The sequence below is a fragment of the Heloderma suspectum genome, chromosome 2, assembly GCF_057233095.1.
Source record: "Heloderma suspectum isolate Gila_16-S chromosome 2, 16-S_ref, whole genome shotgun sequence".
NCBI lineage: Eukaryota > Metazoa > Chordata > Lepidosauria > Squamata > Helodermatidae > Heloderma > Heloderma suspectum.
Window position 1 is genome coordinate 78,481,107 of NC_139459.1, and position 8,259 is coordinate 78,489,365.

Consider the following 8,259-nt stretch of genomic DNA (forward strand, 5'->3'; position numbering starts at 1 on the left):
GTTTGAGCATTCTGAGCTACATGCACACCATTTTTCTAAAGAAATGGGATTTTAATTGAGTATATACATATGTGAGTGTTGTAACTTGCCCCTCTTTTTCTTTTCTCTCTTGCAGCTCCTTCGGGCTAGAAGGGATGTCAGCATTTGGAAGCATGTTAACCAATTTCTCCCATGACAGTTCGACAGTGCAACTTCTTTCAGGCCATGTTTGATTCTAACAACAGGGCCCTCCTTAGAGCATGGAAACCCTTGAGCTGGAGCACAACTGGTAAATGGTGTAATCTGCATTAAACCACCAGCCTCATATCCAAAGCTATGAGCTGAGCCCTGAGAAAAGCCACAGCCTTAAGTACCATTCGGTCTGACAGAGGAAGAAAGAGGAGTTACTTTCTTGCCCCATCACAGAAACAGCCATCTCCAAGGTCTGCTGTTGAAGGAGTTCAATGCTAAGAAATCAAGGACACTCAACAGTAATCATATGGGTCCAGCCAGTGTCCCAAAATGTGTTTAAATATATGTAGCTAAATGAAATTTTAAGCACTTAAATTACTCCAGAGAAATCAGTGCATATATTCCCAAGAAAAGATGATCACCTTGGGTGGAAAGATAAGATCACTGTTGTCCCTTGTGCAAATTCAAAGCCATAGAAGAAGAGAGGACCAATTATCCTAAAATGTTTGGAAATAAATTGTTTCCTGTCCTCTGCTGAAATATTCAGCTGTTACAGATTGCATCTCAATGCACTTCGAATATTTGCACTGTCACGTCCATTCAGGGGAATGATGTAGGCCATCATTTGCACAGATGGCCACATGAAATTTTAGCCCACATGAAGATATACCTTGAGGGGTTCTAGAGGAAATGAAATAAAATCCATCTACAAAAATGAAAAAAAATTAAATGCCCTTCTGTCCTTTCACAGAGTTCTTTCTCACAAGACAAATTGTTGCTCCTTAAGACTGAGATGATAAAAAAAGCATCAACAGGCAAACATGGATTTTAGAACGGATCTAGTTTTTAATACATTTTTGTATCATTGTAACGAATGGACCTATACAACTCACATGTTCCTATTGAACATTAACTGTATCCTCCCAGTTAATACAAGGAAGAGAAAGAAAGAAAAAACATTTTTATAGCCAATTATCTGTCCTTCATGGAAAATGTACCAGCTAAACAGGCATTCTCAGTTTATTTTTCTAAATAAATGTGGTGTTTGTATCATTTGCAATCACTTACTTTTGCGGATTTTCGTTATTTACCTATGTTCTGCCCTGTTCAGCCTCCTTCACCAAAAAAATGGGAGATTTAAAGACAAGAACCAAAACACTTGTTTTGCCATGTTAAATCATAATGATTTGCAGACTGAAAGCTTTAATATAAAATGTTGTTTGTAGAATTATAAAGTATATTTCTACTGGAAAATATGTATGGAAACTCAGAGAAAGGTTGTATTTTAATCTTTAATTTCAATATATAGGTTATTTTTTAATATTCCCAAGGAAATATTTAGTTAATGTAGTTTGTTTGAAAGTTTGTTTGGAACCAGAATATTTTGATTCAGAAGTGGATAGAGTCTTCAGCAAAGCCACATAAAAATGTATGAGCCTGCATGTGCATAACACAGGACATGCATGTTCAAAAGGACTCTGGGGGTCAGTACATAATGCAGTTGGCACTGATATCTGGCCCGTAGCCCCGAAGAGCAGGACAGGGATGTGGTGCTCCGGCTCCCTGTGTGTGCTAGATAGTACCGTAACAGCATAGCATTGTGCTGCAGTGGGAGACGCTTCTCCAGTGCATTCCAACAGGGCATCTAGGCGTTTGGGCCAGCTTTTGTGAGCAAAGCAATAATGTTTGTACCACATTGTGGCAGTGAGGATGGAGTTGGAATGGGATGGGTAGATCAGCTGTGAAGTAGCCTACTGGGTCCTGTATGCTGCCTGGTTGCTTGATCCAAATTGCCATTGTTCACTGGACTGCTCCACTCTGTCCCACTTCCCAGAATGCTGTTGGAGCAATTCAGACCTCCTAGAAAGAGCTGCAGCACAGATTTACAACAGTCTACTTTTTCTCTTTGATCCAAAGCTGTGATTGGATGCAGTTGTACACTTGCCGTTCCCGTCACTGATACAGAAAAGCTGAATCAGGCCTGTGATTTGCATATCATTTTCATAACTAAAATTAGTGCCAATCCATACTTAGTGGCCATGTTGCACTGATTTTACTTATTTTAGAATGGTTGCAAAAAGCATAATTCAAATCTTCTGAAGAGTCCTATGGGCTTCAGGCACTTTCACAAGATACGCTCTTTCTTCTCTTATGTGTCACTTCTAAATGTGGCCAGTGCATTTTAGAAAGTGGGAGAGAGCCATTTTAAAATCAATTTATTAAGTTCAAATACCAGTTCCAGAGTCAAAATTATTTAGAATGTAATTTGGATACAAAGATTTGCCATTCTTTCTATGTGTATTTTGTTCCTTCAAATGCATGTATTTTAAGTATTTTAATATTTATTTCCATCAAAGTCTTCTCTTCATAACAATGAGGGCTAGAAGCTTACTTTTTTACATGAAATCTGGGAATTTCAGGATTCTAACAAACAGTCGCAAAATCATAATGAGAGGCTCTCTGCAGCTATATGTTGCTCATCCCTGCTTTAGATCTCAGAAACTAAAATAACTTTCAATGTGGTCCGATTCCTAAATTACATATGATATCGTGATTCTTGCATAGCAGGGATTTATTTACAACTGTAACATATGGTACTGTTAAAGATGCCACTGTTAGGATCTGATACAATTTGGGAAATCAAAAAATGAGAAATTGTTGGATAAACCTCATCCATAATCTGCAAAAAGGAAGAGTCACTGTATCCATCCAATGCAGTATTTTGTTATTATCAGCTCATAGATTCCTTTGATGCTAGAGTTGTTTTGAATAAAAATCTATATTTTCCTTTTTCCAGAGTTCTCTATTCTGTGTATAATTTTGCACACATACACAGAGAGAAAAAGCGGTGCTGCGAGTGCCTTTTGATACCAAGCCCTCTTAAATCACCAGTTGCATGTAGCCAGGCAAGGATATTGTCCAATCGAAGAGTACAAAATAGCATGTAATGCAGCCCTTCTTGGACTGCACATATCTGAATGCTTCCCTTTGTGTTGTAAAAAATAAAAAATAGTGACACATGGAAAGTTTGCAGAACAGAATGCTGACTAGACTAAAACCTGTGTCACTGACATGTTCACTTTCTGTGTGCAGGAAGGCATTTTTGTTTTCTTTTTGTTTTTAATGTGAAGCAGCATTCACGTAATCTCTGATCTGTAGACTAGGGGTGTAGAAACTCTTTCCAAGAGTTTAATTCCATTTCAGAGACACTCTTGGGGTGAGAGGGTATTCCAGTGGTGGGTGGGATCAAAGGCAAAAGGGGCAGGGACCAAAATCCCCCCAATACCAGCCTATTGTAGCTTAAAGTTCTTACTGCCAGTAACTAAGCCTTAGGAGAGGCATCTCAACCTTCTAGAATGGGGAAGAATGCACTAAAGCCAGGAAAGCACAAAATGATTGGTGCTCAGGAAAAGGATGAAGCCAGGGGAAGGGAGTGTGGCCACCTAGGAACTCCAGAGGGCTGACTTGGGACCCCAGGAGGGCTAGATTTGGCCCAAGGCCTGAGGTTCTACATCCCTTCTACAGACTGAAGTGGTGGAGTTTGGGACAGGCTATGGCACGTGCCACTTCTCCATGATTATGGAACATAAACAGCTTTTCAGCATTTGTTGTTAACCCCATCCAAAACAGGAGAACCACCAACTCCTAAATCAGACTGTCCATCACTAATATCTACATCACAGTGCATCTTTAGGTAACCACGTAAAACATCTTGAAACTATATCTAAACAAAGGCAAAGTGTAAAATGACACTGTGACAAACAGGAGTATGTTCCTCCAACCCTGTGAGGTGGGATTGGCTACAAGATGCTTTGGGGGTTACTTCTCTAGGGTAGCTGCAACCACAGTAATAAACATTAGCCTAAAAATGTAGAGAATTCAGGCCTACAGTTTAAACCAGCATTCCCCAATCCGGTGTCCTCCAGTTGCTTTGGACTTGCACCAGCCCCAGCCAGCATTGCCAATGGTCAGGAATCATGTCAGTTATAGTCCAAAACATCTGGAGGGCACTAGGTGTTTTGAATTAGTTAACTAAAGCGTACTTATCAGGAACCACCATGGAAAGGCTGGCTCACACATATGGAAAAGGTGAGGTCCCTTTTACAGAGCTTCCTTCAATCCCCATGGAAACCATAGTAGAATGTACCAAGTGGTCTGAGTGCACAGGTAAAGCCAATCCAGGTTATGCAAAAGAACTGAATTCAGTTTCCAGTTGAGTACAGTTATCTAAGAACCAGGCAGACAGAGTTCAAAAAGTGATCAATTGCTTTTAAAAATAAAATGTAATATATAATTGGTTAACTTAAGCTTTCCTGTCAGGAACTGAAATCCTAAGAATAACTCACCAAAGCAGCTTGTGAGGTGAGGAGATACCTGGGTTCCAGGAGGTGGAGGTGACAAACCATGAATATGGGACTTCCAGAAACTTGTTTGAAATTCAAACTGACCAACCAATAGCTTGAAATGACCTGGGGGGGGGGGCGGCGATGTCTCCACTAGCAACTTACTGTAAGCTAGCTGCATTTGGGCATCGTTAGGCATACATGACATCATGGCCATTTCACAACCACTCTGGAGTTTTGCGCTGAAAAACCAGTTCTTCTGAGACTACTTTTAGTCTGATTGTTTTCCTTAATTCGGCTTGTCTGCGCTTCTGTTGTGGTGTGCACCACCCTCCACATTTACTCCAGCACGGTAGCCCTGCCCAGGGGTGTGTCTTTCACCTCACTGACCCCACTCAAGGGGTGTTTCCCCAATGTTGTCCCCACCTGTGTTTCCCTGATGTTTCCGCCATTTACATGGCTTGCTGTCAGAGTTCTCCACTACCTCATGGCTTTTACTTCACCTTGTCTACCACTAAACTCTGGTGGCCATCCCTGCAAAGTATAGGTGTGCTCTGGGAAGCCTTTAACTTCTTTAAAAAAATTAAAATGTTAAACTGAAATAGTGCTTTTCTTAGCAGTACCTACAGCTCCCCCCATCTCGCTATCTCAATATGTCACTATCTTGCATTTGTCCAGCAATACCTATATCCCCTATCTCATTACCTCACTATGCCACTATTCAGGGGCATAGCTATTGCTGGACAAATGCATGATAGTGACCTAGTGACATTGAAAACCCCTTTGTAGGTGTGATTTTTTAAAACTTCTTTTCTGGATGGGTGATTTCTTTCATGTCTCTATGCCTCTATCACGCAAGTGCTGTATCGCTGTATCGCGCAATTGTGCTATCACAATTTTTGTGTTAAAAAATTCACACCTACAAAGGGGTTTTTAATGTCACTAGGTCACTATCACACATTTGTCTAGCAACAGCTGTGCCCCCTATCTCTCACAATGTCACTATTGTGCATTAGCCCTATCGCGTGATAGTGACACAGTGACATAGTGGTTATAGAAGGGGGAGAAATAAAAAAAAAATTGGTGGACTCGGGCATAGCTTGGGGAAGGGGTCTCCTCAGAAGTAACTCCCATCATGGTCAATGAGGCTAAGCTTCCATCCATCGCTTTACGGAAGTATCAGGGGAAGGTAAAAGGAGAGCCTGGATGGGGGAGGGGGAGCCTTTCTTATTGTTTGACCAGCCCCTGCCAGTCTGATGATGTTTACTCCAATTCCCTCACCCCACCCGGAAGTACGTTCTGTGAAGTGACTTATACTGGAGCAGTGCGCTCGCTCGTGCAGCCCTGCATGAACCAAAGCACACCAAAGCCGATGCCTTGAAAAAATCCGGGTAAGCCTCCCTTCGCTTGTCCTTTTGTTTATTTTATTTTATTTTATTATTTATTTTATTTATTTATTTCATTTCTGAAGCTCTCTGGGTGGTTCACAAAAATTAAAACCAAAGAGCACACAATATAACAATACAAAATATAAAAAAAATTAAAACCACAGTAAACAATACAACCAGAATAAAACCTAGCAGCAGTGCAAGGATTTAAAATACAGACTTAAAACAGCAAAGCTAAAAGTCTAAAGAACTAAAATGCTAAAATGCCTGGGAAAATAAAAAGGTCTTCACCTGGTGCCGGAAAGAATACAGTGTAGGTGCCAGGTGAACATCACTAGGGAGCTCATTCCACAGCCAGGGTGCCACAGCAAAAAAAAGCCCTCCTCTTAGGGATGTACGAAAGTGACTTACCTTTCGAAGATTATGTTGATGGTGGGGGGGGAGACGTTCCGTCCCTCCCCCCAGAATCCTGGCCGGAGGGGGAGGCGCTCCGTTCCTCCCCCCGGAATCCTCAAACGGCCAGCTGTGCTCCACGGCAGCTCCACGGAGCAGCCGGCCAGGCCAGAGCCGTCCGCAGCCGGATTTACAGCCACGGAGGGCTCTGGATAAAAACAACAACAACAACAAACAACCGCATAAGCAAATGGCAGCGGCTACGGCCGCCGCCATTTGCATTCCTTCTTTCTGGCGTCTTAATCTACGTAAATATTTACATAGACTATGACGGTGAAAATAAAGGGGAATGCAAATAGCGTAGCGGGCGCTATTTGCGTCCCTTTTTCATTCACCGTTTTAGCCTACGTAAATTTTTACGTAGGCTAAAATGGTGAATCAAAAGGGGACGCAAATAGCGCCCACTACGCTATTTGCGTTCCCCTTTATTTTCGCCGTCATAGTCTACGTAAATATTCACGTAGAGTAAGATGGTAAAAAGAAGGAACGCAAATGGCGGCGGCCGTAGCCGCCGCCATTTGCATACGCGGTATTTTTTTTTTTTTTACCCACCCAGCCGTGATAGGCTACGTAAAGATTTACATAGCCTATCATGTCTTTTTTTTTTTTAAACCTAGCCATGATAGGCTATGTAAATCTTTACGTAGCCTATCACACCTTTTTTTTTTTACACAAGGCAAGCCTGGAAATGGCGGCAGCGGCAGCCGGTCGGAGCCGCTGCCGGAGCCACCGCCGCCCAGAACATCTGCCCCAGGTGAGTCTCGTCCCGGGGGGGATCCGGGTTGGGGCGGGGGGGGGGTGGCAGACTGTTCCACCACGGAGTTCAGGTGGCCGAATGCACTGGCATTTGGCCTCAGCAAGTTCCGTGGCAGAATTCTCTGACATCCCTACTCCTTCTAGCAGCCACCCACCTCACTCATGGAGAAGGGCTGCTGAGGATGATCTTAAAGTAAGGGCAGGCACATATGGGAGGAGGAGATCCTTCACATAACCTGGCCGCAAGCTGTTAAGGGCTTTGAATGGTAATACCTGCACTTTGAATCGGGCCCGGAAATTGACTGGCAGCCAGTGCAGCTGGAAAAGTACTGGCATAATATGAGCTCATTGGCCAGTCCCTGTTAACAGTCTTGCTTAGGGGTGCACGAAAGTCACTTACCTGGTCTCGCAGCTTGCTTCACGGTGGGGGGGAGGCGCTTCTCTGCTTCCCCCGAAGTTCAGGCCGGGGGGGGAGGCTTCCCTCCTCGCCCGGCCGAAATTCAGGCCAGGGGGAGGCTTCCCGCCTCGCCCAGCCGAAATTCAGGCTGGGGGGGAAGCGCCTTGTCTCCCCGGCCGCGACCTTCAAAAGAAACAAACAAACAAACATGCCCCTGTGATAGGCTACGTAATGATTAATGTAGCCTATCACGGCTAGATCTGCAAAGTCAGCCATGATAGGCTACATTAATCGTCACGTAGCCTATCACGGGTGACTTTGAAAAAAAAAAAAAAGCGCTTACGCATACTCCCTATGGGGGCCGCCATTAGCATATGTGCTTTTTTTTTTTTTTAAGTCACCCGTGATAGGCTACGTGACAATTAACGTAGCCTATCATGGCTGACGTTGCAAATCTAGCCGTGATAGGCTACGTTAATCGTTACGTAGCCTATCACAGGGGTGTTTTTGTTTTTTTTACTTTACTTGTAATGGCGGCGGCAGCAGCCGGTCAAAAGACCGGCTGCCGCCCCTGCCCCTGACGAAGACCTGCCGAACCGCTGCCGGGACCCGCCACCAGGAGGGACATACGTGAAAAGTAAGTCCCATCCGGGGGGGGCGGGGGGCAGGGGGGGCGGAGAAGTTCTCCCCGAACAATCTTCGGAGGACCGAAAGCATTGGCGCTCGGTCCCCCGAAGTTTCAGGGAGAAAT

The 8,259-nt window shown here is 43.8% G+C and overlaps 1 protein-coding gene across 7 annotated transcripts in view; it reads left to right on the forward strand.

Annotated features, from left to right (window-relative positions):
• Positions 1–4,219, forward strand: part of PRR16 (proline rich 16) — a 197,471-nt gene extending 193,252 nt beyond the window's left edge. For all 7 annotated transcript variants that reach the window (XR_014787710.1, XR_014787699.1, XR_014787700.1 and 4 more), the window contains one exon: positions 116–4,219. The gene's annotated coding sequence lies outside the window, so the exon portion shown is untranslated. The remainder of the gene's footprint in view (positions 1–115) is intronic.
• Positions 4,220–8,259: the final 4,040 nt, after the last annotated feature.